This window comes from Halichoerus grypus, chromosome X (assembly GCF_964656455.1).
Source record: "Halichoerus grypus chromosome X, mHalGry1.hap1.1, whole genome shotgun sequence".
NCBI classification, from domain to species: Eukaryota; Metazoa; Chordata; class Mammalia; order Carnivora; family Phocidae; genus Halichoerus; species Halichoerus grypus.
Genome location: NC_135727.1, coordinates 36,062,043 through 36,074,473, shown reverse-complemented (window position 1 = coordinate 36,074,473; position 12,431 = coordinate 36,062,043). Strand labels below are relative to the sequence as shown.

At 39.9% G+C, this 12,431-nt stretch overlaps 1 long non-coding RNA gene across 2 annotated transcripts in view; it reads left to right on the top strand.

Annotated features, from left to right (window-relative positions):
- LOC144380627 (uncharacterized) overlaps positions 1-12,431 on the top strand; it is a 40,471-nt gene that overhangs the window by 15,568 nt on the left and 12,472 nt on the right. The window contains exon 3 of one of the 2 annotated variants that reach the window (XR_013444851.1): positions 10,875-11,026. The exons of the other annotated variant lie outside the window; for it this stretch is intronic. This is a non-coding gene — a long non-coding RNA (uncharacterized LOC144380627). Of the gene's footprint in view, positions 1-10,874; positions 11,027-12,431 lie in introns of those variants that run through there. 2 annotated transcript variants of the gene reach the window in all.

Sequence of the window (12,431 nt, the reverse complement as noted above, 5' to 3'; positions counted from 1 at the left end):
CATCCCAGGACCCCAGGATCATGACCTGAGCCAAAGGCAGATGCTTCACCGACTCAGCCACCCAGGCACCCCAATTAGAAATTATTACCAAATAAAAAGCAGTTAAAAAATCTATGGAACATTAACTGGGGAACTGGATGTCTCCCCTTTGTTAAAGTATTTGCATTTTATGCTCAATAAGCAAATAACATATTTTAGCATTATTATTCAAATATGGTAACATTTATTGAGTACCTCCTGTGTGCTAGGGATAGTTACACATATTTTCTTATTTATTAATCCCCCAAACACTATGCTATTTATTACTAATCCTCTTTCATGGATGAAGAAACTGAGGTCCATAGAGGCCCAGCATTTAACTTAAAATCACAGGACAATTATGCGACAGAACTGGGATGTGAACCCAGCTCCTCTGGCCCCAGGTCTAGTGCTTTTTACACTACACCACAGCTACCTCCAACTACAAATGGCCCATTTCAACATTTCTGAACATAGAAATCTTTAACTATTTTCAGCTTAACTTTCTAACCCAGTGGTCAGGAGGTCAGTGGGAGGGTTTTCTCCCTTCTCTGGCTCCATAGGGATTATAGCCTTGGACCCTGAGGAGCCAGAAAGGGAGGCCCAGCCTAAAGAAACAATGTTTCTGTCCTTGTTTGATAAATGGAATTAGCATTCCCACAGGAACAGGAAATGTTGAATTGTTAATAGCCTCCCTTGGGTTTATTATATACAGTATATCTACATGCCTTAGCTATATACCCAGGAGGTATTCAAGATAAGCCGTCCCATCTGAAAGTAATGTTGTCCTGTTTTTTGTCAGTCTGTCTACTGACAAGAGTAGAGATTAAGCATACTGCTTAATTTTATAATATTACAACACGGCACAAACATATAAAGTTAGTTCCATGTTGATTGAAACATTTTTTTATGATAGGTTGGACATAAACCAGCCAGCTTATTTATTGAATGTCCATAATGTACATAGCACTGGACTAAATACAGTGGGGGGTGTAACGTAGATAGAGACTATGTCCTCAGGACTTAGAAACTAAGTAGGAAAATGAGACATAAAAGCAGAGAATGTTAACCAATACAAAGTGATATGGGCCAAACTGCTAGAGGTGCCCAGGGGGTAGATAATCACTGTGGTCTGGATTCCTTAGGGAAAGCTTCTTCTTGGATGGACAGGACCTTGAAGGATGAGTGAGATTTGGATAGGCAGAGAAGAGGTGTTCAGCAGATGGTCATGGAGGTGGGAAGGCATAGGTTTCATGAGATTGAATTGAGTCAGATTGTGAGGAGCCTTGATGTTGGTCAGTGGAGGCTGATTAAAGGTTTTGAGCCAGAAACTTACATAATGAAAGCAGTGTTGGTAGAATTCCTGGCAGTAGTGAGTGGAATGGAATAAGCTTTGATTCACACACAACGTTGGATGTACATTAAAATCAACCGGCAGCTTTACAAAAATACTGATACCAGAGTCCTAACCCCAGAGATTCTGACTTAATGGTGTGAGATGTAGCCTGGGCCTTAGGATTTTAAAAAGATCCCCACCTATTACTAATATGCAGCAAAATTTGAGAAGCTCTGTCAAGGAGGAAGGAGAGATACTAGCATGGAAACTGGCAAGGAGGCAATTATAATACAAGCTTAAAACCATGAGTCCTGGGACTGCTGGAGTGGGTGGCAAAGGGAAGAGAGAGGGTTTGGATATGGGTGACATTTCACAAGAAGAACTGACTGAGCCTCTGGATAGGCTGAAGACAGGGAATGAGAGGGAAGATTTAAAGATGCCCACATGATTTCTGGGCTCCCTGTCTTGTTCATGGTAGGCACCCAATTAATAATTATTGAAATAAGATGAACTTACTGAACTTATTGGAGACTCATGCTCCATTAGCAGGAATCTGTATGTCAGGGAGGAAAAGTCAGTTTGCAAAGAAGAGGGGGATTTTGTTCCCAGGCCAAGTTATGAGATGACAGCCAGTCATCCAGGTCATCAGTCCCTTTTGAGAGGTAGCATTAGAATTCTGAGGCAAAATCAGAGCTGGAGACCACCAGCAAGAAATCATCTTCATGGTTGATAGTTGAAATCCTGAGACTGGATGTATCACCTAGGGAAAAGAATATAGTAAGAAGAGCAGCAGATTGAAGAGAAAACCTTACAGAAGGCAGACTTACTATGTTTTTGTTGTTTTTACCAATCAGAGGATCCTGTGCATGTTGGTAAGCAAAGAAGATCAAGGTAAAATATCTACCAGGAAGGGCACCTGGGTGGCTCAGTTGGTTAAGCGTCTGCCTTCGGCTCAGGTCATGATCCCGGAGTCCTAGGATCGAGCCCACTTCTCCCTCTGACCCTCCCCCATCTCATGCTCCCTCTCTCTCTCTCTCAAATAAATAAATAAAATCTTTTAAAAAAATATCTACCAGAAGCAGGAAGAGAAGAGATGCCCAGCATTGCATAGCCAACCTAAGAAGTAGAAGTCAAGGTCCCTCTCTTCAGATAGATTATAATCCAGTTAAGTAGACAAGTTGTGGTACTGGCTGTATTAGTCAGTAGAGCTGTCCATGCTAAATGTGACACTCAGTACTAAAAATGTTCATAGGAAAGGCTGGAAGGTTGAGCTTGGACAATGATTGGGTATACAACTTGTGTTGAAGTTAGAGAGAGGAATGAAAAGATGAATTCAGAGATAGATAAAAGCAGAGATAGAGAGAACAAGTTGACCCCTCTGAAAAAGTAGGGCCCCTATCTTTTCTGTCACCTTCCCTGAACACTTCAGCCCATTACCTACTCCTCCCCTCCATAGGACCCATCCTTAATATATGGCTTCTTTTGAAATCAGCCTTGCCCTAAGTCCACAGACAAGCAAGCAGATCAATCCCCTTAATTTGCCTTAGCCTAAGATGTCCCCAGCGGAACATTTTTTAAAAATATTGCACGTCTGAGTACATGGTTCCTTTAAGTGAGTATGAATCAGATGGTTAAAATAGGACAAAATCAGGTGATTTTAGTACATCTCAGAAAGATCTGAGAGTCTTTCCTTAGGATTCATTCACTGAAGTGTTTAATGAATGAATGTGTTCTACGTGTTCAGAACCGTGTATCAAGATGAGATGTGGGAGGGTGGCCCAGACAATTCCTCAACTTCACAGGACAAGCCTGACTGTGCCTCTCAGAAGAATTTCAAGTTGCCAACCTCTGGTGTAGGCACAACCTGAGACACTCCACAGGTTACTGAATCAGCTCATTATTTGTTTAGTGCCCTACCATTTGTTTGACATTATGTAGACACAAGGCTCTATTGAATGAGGAGAGTGTGTTCCCTGGTAGGGTCATAACTGGGGCCTTGGGATTGCAATCCAAACAACCTGTCACACATTTCAGTCACACATAGCAGCAATATAATTCTGTTGCTTTGGAAATAGTTAAAAGCTAGTTTTACAATAAGAAGACAAGCTCTTGAAAACAGGGAGGGGTGGGGTTGGGGTGTGATTGACAGACTGTCATTAGTATTTGACAGATATCCATGATTGTTTTTTCTAACAGGAAAATGGTGATTCTTAAAAGCAGTTTTAAATTCCTGCTTCTATTTTTTTTTTTTTAAAGAAGAAAGCCTCTTTCTTCAACTTTTCTGTGTAGTGTCAGTAAATGAACTGTTTCCTCTCAAATCATGCATATTGCCTTGCAGCCTTCAACTGCATAGTAATATATCACAAACATTTGGATGTGGGAAGGAGAATGGCCAGAAATAACCAGTTAGGTCATGAGGGCTTGCAAATGCATCTGTTTACGCACAGAGGGTCCCTACAGAAGACTGTTTTATTTCAGGGAATATTTTACCCTGATGACAAACTGTAAGTCAGTGAGTCATTTTCATGGCCTGACATTTTGCTGTAAAAATGCTTGAAAGAGGGTGCGTCACTTTTGCAGCCTGCTTGTGTCCTGAAGCAAAGTTGCAGGCATCTTATAGGACACTCATTGGTTATGTTGGATGGTAGACTTTTGTGAGATGGGGTTAAAATGGAAACTTGCATTTTTCTTTTTTTTTTTTAAAGATTTTATTTATTTATTTGACAGAGAGAGACACAGCGAGAGAGGGAACACAAGCAGGGGGAGTGGGAGAGGGAGAAGCAGGCTCCCCGCTGAGCAAGGAGCCTGATGAGGGTCTTGATCCCAGGACCCTGGGATCATGACCTGAGCTGAAGGCAGACGCTCAACAACTGAGCCACCCAGGCGCCCCAAGGAAACTTGCATTTTTCAGCTTTATTTCGATTACCTTGTTATGGAATACGATACTAGTTGCAATAACGTGTAATTCAAGAACTACAGAATAGAATTGGTATACAATCTAGTCATAATACCTGTAATGTGACTGTTAAATATAGCCATCATTGCTTTCTCCTGATTAAAACCCTCCATTTTCATGTATCTCTAGATTTCCATTGATATACTCACGGTACTTTCTAAAAGAATTCCGGAAGTCACCAACTTAAGTTCCAAAGGTTTGTTTTTTTGAACTCAGAAACAATTTTCCCATATAAACAATGTTATAAATTATGGGCATACTCCCAAACCAGTTCATCCAAGGCTACTTAACCCATAATATGCTTGAAGTAAAGTAGTGGGTACATCATATATAATAGCATTTCTCGGAAACACAGAGTTCAGCTCCAACGTGGGAAAACCAGAATACATTTCCCTTCCCTTCAGGGAGTCCCCTCCAGTGCTGCTCCCTACCCCAACTATGACTCCTTTATTAGTCAGACAGTGTGAAAGGGAAACATTCTTGGTTCCAAGCCTGATGTGGTTTCTTTAGGGGCAGAAAAAGAAGAAAGAAGGCAGAGACTTCTAGGCATTTGAGGTTGGCTACTCTTTTTCTTTTACATCACTGGGTATCGGTCTACCTGCTGCCCTGACAACAGAGAGTCTCTTTAAGGGTTGTGTTTTTGGATTTTTATTGATAGTAACGGTGGAAACCAGGATAAAAATGAACAGATCTGTGCTGCCACTTCTCTCTATTCATTCACTCACTCAACAATGCATTAATCAGTTCCTATGTAGCAAGCACTGAGCTCTAAACCCTGGGGATACGAACATGAATGAGCCCTTGAGGTCCTCCCAGTCTAGTGACAGGCACAGACATATAAACACTGCAGTGCTAGAGTGCCATATTAGGTAGAGTGGTGGCACAAAAGAGGTAGTGTTCTGCTTGGCCTGGGGGGGGGTGTCAAAGAAGGCTCCACGGAGCAGACACCAAACCTTGCCTTGAAGGATGAGGTGTTTGTCAGGCAGATAAGGGAGTCTGAAAAGGCATTTTATTTTATTTTATTTTAAAGATTTTATTTATTTGAGAAAGAGAGAGAGAGAGCGAGAGAGAGAACATGAGTGGGGGCGGGGGAGAGGGAGAAGCAGACTCTCTGCTGAGCAGGGAGCCCGACAACGTGGGGCTCGATCCCAGGACCCTGAGATCACAACCTTAGCTGAAGGCAGATGCTCAACTGACTGAGCTGCCCAGGCGCCCCTGAAAAGGCAATTTAGGCAAAGGCAACAAGTCATGAAATACCACATTTGGAAAAATACGAGCAAATTGGTATGGTTTAACTAGAGATACAAAATAGGGCAGTGTTAGGAAATGAGGCTAGGTAAGGGCTTTAGGCTAAGAGCCTTGCATGTCAGGCTGAAGACTGCATTTTATCTCATAGTGGTTAATAGGGAGGATTGTGATCAGACTCACAGTTCTAGTGGCAGTATGGAAAATTGGTTGAATGGGAGACTAAAAGGAGGCAGAGATCTTTTAAGGAGAAGAGGGAGAGGGAGAAACATTTTTGTTTAGTTATATTTTTAACTTTAATTGAAAAAATTAAATTGTGGTAAAATGCACCTAACACAAAATTTACTATCTTAACCATTTTTTAAGTATACAGTTCAGTGACATTAAGTACATTCACACTGTTGTGAACACCATCAATCTCCAGAAATTTTTCATCTTCCCAAACTGAAACTCCCTACCCATTAGTAACTCCCCATTCCCCCCTCCCCCACAGCCCCTGGCCACCACCCTTCTACTTTTTCTTTCTATGAATTTGACTATTCTAGGTACCTCATATAAATGGAATCATACAGTACTTGTGTTTTGGGGACTGGCTTCTGTAGTTGTTTTAATTTTTAAAATAAAGGTGATTCATGTTTGTGCTTTAAAAAAAGTCCAAATAATATCAAAATGTGCACAAATGAAAAGTAAAAGCATTGAATGGATGGTAGAGATTTTGTTAAAGAGATTTTCAAGACCCATTTGGGAACTAACATTTGCTGAGTGAATGCCATATGACACCGTCTCCAGTGCTTTACATATGTAATTTAATTTAGCTCTTAAGACGTATGTGATTTGGGCACCTGGGTGGCTCAGTTGTTAAGCGTCTGCCTTCGGCTCAGGTCACAATCCAGGAGTCCTGGGATCGAGCCCCCTGTCGGGCTCCCTGCTCGGCGGAGAGCCTGCTTCTCCCTCTCCCACTCCCCCTGCTTGTGTTCCTTCTCTCGCTGTGTCTCTCTCTGTCAAATAAATAAATAAAATCTTAAGAAAAAGACATATGTGATTTTATTTACTCATCAGAGTCAATCATTTAATCATCTATAGTCGCCAGAGAGGGGGATGACAAGAACTAGGCAAACAGTCAGGGTTAATGCCATAATGACTGAGATGTGGAGAAGAGCTTCCCTGCCAGTGAGAAAAGTGCAATATACTCCTGGAACCAAGAAAGCCCAGCCTTCAACACTGAACAGAGCAGAGTAAGGCAGGGGGATGGTATACAGCCCAGGTGGGCCTGGAGCTCATAGGACCCTCCTCAGATACACTGACTTCTGAGTTTGAAAGACTAGTCAGACATGTTGCCTGGTGGGGATGGTGTTCATATGGAGCGGTCTCTGGGTTGACTCGAGAACTTTTAGATTGGCTTCCAGAAACTTCTGCCACCATCTTGATCCTCTAGTGTAGATACAGTGGGTATACGTCATACATATTATTGCAACACTAGCCTAGACTAGTATTCCTTAAACTATTTCAAGCGAAACCCTGGTCAAATACATTTGGAACACTGTTCTTACTAGATGCTTCTCCTAAAGATTCATAACATATACCTCTAAGATGTCCCATAATGAATAATAAACCTGTGGAAAATTTAACCACTATTTCCCAAACATTTTGACCCCATAATTTTATTTTATTTTATTTTAATTTAATTTTACTTTATTTTACTTCTTTCCCTAGAAACATCAATATATATGTGGTAGGACCCTAGTGTTCTATGGAGCCCAGAAGCACAGTGAGTAGGTAGCAACTATCCAGGAATTGACAAAGGCCGCCCTGAGGAAGCATCCCAGATATGTAGGAATCAGAACTGGGCTTAATAAGCAAGACGCCAAGGCAATATCTTCAAGTGTGATTAGACTATCACCAAAATGCCTGGGGTGATAACTTCTGCCAAGAGGTTTAGCTAAGTTATAAATCCATAAGTTCAAAGGTTTTAAAAACTGCTTACAAAGAGTTGGCCTAACCACATCCCATTCCCACTCTAGTTTTATAACTATTATTGAGGCTTCAGTGCCTTCACTGTCCAAGGGTGAGGACTGAAACCTCTTATCCATGACTTCTTAGGCTACATTTACTTTTGCCTAGGTTTCTGGAAGACAAACAAGTTGATATGAATTTGGAAGGAAGGTAAGGAGAAATCCACTTTCCAACTGAATGTAGACAATGTGAGTACCAGATCACTTTCCTCTGTGTAACAACCCTGAAGTCTCCCAGAGACTTATGAACATGATATTTCATTATGCACTAGAACAGTGTGGGATTTCAGTCTACTTTAGCAATAATGTGATATACACCAATAATATGATGTACTCTAATATCCTTGCTTGAGTGAATAGAACACCTCCTTCTGGACGGATCTAGTGGCATCATTAACTCTATGAAAAATGGCAGAAATGTCAAGCCAGCCTTCTAAACATCAGATTTCTCATCCTATAAGGGATAAAGGTGCTAACTACCAAAGTCTCCACCATGCTCTAAACATCAAAAATAGACCATAAATTGCCTGGTCATCATAGGTTTCATGGGATATCACCAGCATTCTGTGGGATGTAGCATAATGGTAAGAACACACACCTTGGAGTCAGATCTGCTAGATTTAAATTCCAACTCTGCAAAGAACATTTCCGTTATCTTTGCAAATTGTTTAAATACCTATTAAATAGGGTTATCATCACGTATTGTACATATTGTATGGGCATAATGCCATGCCCATAGTAATAGTAATAATAGAACCATTGACTGAATACCTAATATGTGCTCATTGTGTTAATACTTTGTATGCATTATATAATTTAGTATATCTAACACTATTTTGTGCATGGACCTTCATAATTTGATCATGGGTGTGTCACAACTTTGGAGTTATGATGCCATCCATTGTTTTGAAACTGGATTCTCTCAAAAATATGTGCAAATATATGCATCTTTGGGCAAACATCCTGCTCCCTATCTTTCTTTGACCATTACATCTCTAATTATGGCCCAGATTCATCTCCTGATCTATAGGGTTCATTTTTTTTTTTTTTTAGATTTTATTTATTTATTTGACAGAGAGAGACACAGAGAGAGAGGGAACACAAGCAGGGGGAGTGGGAGAGGGAGAAGCAGGCTTCCCTCAGAGCAGGGAGCCCAATGCGGGGCTGGATCCCAGGACCCTGGGATCATGACCTGCCGAAGGCAGACACTTTAACGACTGAGCCACCCAGGCGCCTGGTTCATGTTTGACACCTTACTCATTACATTACACTTCTCTTCTGTACATCATCTCCAGATTTTTGAGCAATGACTCCATTTCTATACCCGTTATAGCAAAATATGCAGGTTGCCTTACAACCCTCCCTGGACTTCTTATAAGATTACATATCTTACAGATTACATATCGATTGAGAATCTTCCATGCTACACCAAATGTGACTTCACCTTTATATCTTTCAATTCCAGCCATGCCCACTGCTATCTTAATTAGACATGACTGCCTGATAAAGATTCTAACACTACAAATATTCTTCAGCTAGCAACATCCTAGAACAAATTTAGTTCCAATCTGTGTCAAACCCCTGGATAATATCTGAGTAGAGGTCCAAGTCTTGACTTTTCTCAGAAAATTAGATTATAGGTTCTTGGACCTTGTGCTGGTTATATCTTGGTTTTTCTGTCTAGCATCCCCACTTCCTTTGGGGAAATGTTCCTCCTGTCCAATCAAGTGATTCTGGTGAGGTAGCTGCTAATCATAGTGCCCTCACTGGTCACAGGGGTGGGCTTCTGACCCAGGCCCCTCCAAATATAAAACTTCATTCCTCTAACCACACTGATTGTTCTGGGTTGAGCATGTAACTAAGCTTAGCCAATTTGAGTCCTTCCTTGAGGTTTTCAATTTTGAGCTAGAGAAACATGGCCTTGCTTTCTATGTCATAAATCTAGAAAGAGTCATCATCCCTGCATAAGGAAAAACCTAACTTATTAGAAGAGAATGAGGCCAACAAACAAAGGAAAGCAAAGGCAAAAGATGGACAGAGATATTCCTGGTGGTATCACTTGAGTGTCTGGTCCAGATGTTTCAGATGTATTTTAGATTTAGATTTAGAGCCAATAATTTTCTTTTCTTTTCTTTTCTTTTCTTTTCTTTTCTTTTCTTTTCTTTTCTCTTCTCTTCTCTTCTCTTCTCTTCTCTTCTCTTCTCTTCTCTTTTCAAGTGACTTTGATTTGGGATTATGTCATTCGCAAATGTACTTTGCCATAACTGCCATTGTCTATCTGGTTGCCTGGCTCTCTCCGTATTTCAGATATATTCTGTGTTCCAGCAACTCCTTCTCCTTTTGTGTAAACAGGACCTCACTCCATACCTGGCTCTTTGTGGCCCACTACCACTGAGCACAATCCAGCGGTATTCGACTCTAACTTGTAATGGAGCAGACATTTTGGAAGTAGACATCCAGTCAAGAAATTGGTTTTCAACATCAGGATAGTGTGAAGAGCGAGCAGATAGGGTTTACGATGAAACAGTGAGGCATCCTAATAGGGAACATATTACAGTAATGTGGAAATCCAGAGCTAAACAATACTCAGAGCATGAAATAAGAAGTTAAAGTTGAGAAGAATGTGATTTTTGGTTTTTGGTGTCCTCTAGTTATTCTAGTTTCTCTAGTCAACTATTTAGCTAGTTACTGCCAGCAATATCTAGTAACCCATTGTTATTCAAATAAGAAATGGGACATTAGTATTGAGTGGAATATGTGTTTCTGATTCTCTTGGCTTATTCCAGTTATTCTACTTGTCTGTAGTATGTAGCTGTTAGTTATCTTGTTACTAGTTAACTAATCATACAATTTTTCTCTTTTTTTCTCTAGTTTTCTGTAGTTCTCAATTGCTATTCTAACAAAAAATAAGAAGTTAGTTTTGGAAAGAATGAGTTTTTTAGCTTCTTGGTTTACTCTGCTTATTCTAGTTATTTTCACTTAAGTGGTTGTGTAGTCAACACTAGTTACATCTAGTTATCAATAGTTATTCAAGCAAGAAATGAGAATTTAGAGTTGAAAGTATCATTCTAAGCCTCTTGGCTTACTCAAGTTATTCATTATCTAGTTCTTAGCTAGTTACTAGTTAACTTTCTCCTCCATTTTTTCCTGTTTTCTATAGTTCTTACTTATTCTAACAAGAAATACAAGGTTAGATTTGAAAGGACTTTTTTTTTTTTTTTTTTTTTACTTTCTTGGCTTTCTCTAGTTGCCACTAGTTACATCTACTTATCAATAGTTGTTCACCAAGCCTGTTTCCTTCTCTTAGGGACACAGCTGAACTGCCTTTCCCAGTTATCCTTTGTCTAAGTGGGGCCATCTGACTGGTTCTCCCCTGTGCAATGTGAGCAAAAGTGATGTGTCTCTTCTGGGCAGAGACAGGTAAGAGTGGATGTGTTTTCTCCCACACTCTCTTTCTTTCCTCTCCATAATGATTGTAGAAACCATGTGTTGAAGGTGGTGGTATTATTATAAGATTGAAGGAGTCTGGGTCCCTAAATGGCCAGAGTAGAGGCCCCTCCACTTCCTTCTGATTACATTGGACTTTGACTTGCATGAGCAAAAAAAAAAATCCCTTTAAAGAGTTAAGTCACTGATATCGGGAGATTTGTTATAGCATGTAACCTATCCTGACAAATATATCCTATCGTAGTACTTATCATACTCTATTGTAAATTGCCTGTCTTATTTCTCCATCTCCTCCATTAGACTGTGAGTTCCTTAAGGGCAGGGCTAGTGTCTCTTTATGCATCATTATATCCCTAGTGTTTAGTGCAGGGTTCAGGGCACAGTAATTACAGTAATGGATATTATTGTAAGAGTACAGTAAACAAATACGTATGCACTGACAGGATCCCCTTATTGTCTCACTAATAAGGACCACTCTTCATTAAAGAGGAGATGCTAATGCTTTACTTGGAGCCTCAGTGCCTGTTCCTTAAGTTTCGATTGAAGGTAGGTAGAAGAGCTTTGTAATGAGTTTGATCTAAGTGATAAGGTTGAAAGATTAGCCAGTGGCTTACTCACAGTAGATTTAGAGATTCTTCATCTACACAGTTGAGTTACATTTTAAGTTGCTTATAAGCAGCCAACAGAATTTTTCTAAAAAGCTGAATTTCTCTTATGGAGTCCATAGATGTCAGTATAACATAAAACAAATGTACTGAAAACTGGCTTCATGGAATATACATAGCAGGGATATTTTGAAATTCATATATATGAGGGCCTATGAAATGGCAATTTGATTAGTCATTCTGGATAAAAATCCAACCAAACAAACAAACATAATCAGCTAAACTGGTATTTGGCAATACACAACAAAAAAGAAATCTGGTTTTTTGAGTTTTTGACTTTCTCAGGTTGAGCAATCATATATAGAAATGAACCTAGTGTTTTTTAAATGAGTGTTTAAATCATCAAGCAAATTTAACTAAAATCTCATCAATCTCTAGCACATGTTTTGAAATGCGACAGGAATTTTCTAAGCTGGTAGGAAAAAGAAACTTGCAGTGTTAGGTGGAAACATTTTTCGAGTCTTAGAAAAGTTCACTAAAAAGATTTCTGAGAAAATTCCAGAACAGTCAGGCCATGCTACTTCCTGAATCGGTTTGTCCAGTTGAAAAGGAAACTGAATCCAATTAAACAACAACAACAACAACAACAACAAAACAAAACAAAACAAAACTGGGTGTTATCTCAAGTTCGACTTCATGCCAAATAACCATTTTGCTTTTATTTTCCAACTCTCCTTTTGGCTTTGTTCAATGCAACCTGAGTATGTGCGGTATTCCAGAGTTCTACCGGGCACTCCGACTGGGTATACTTG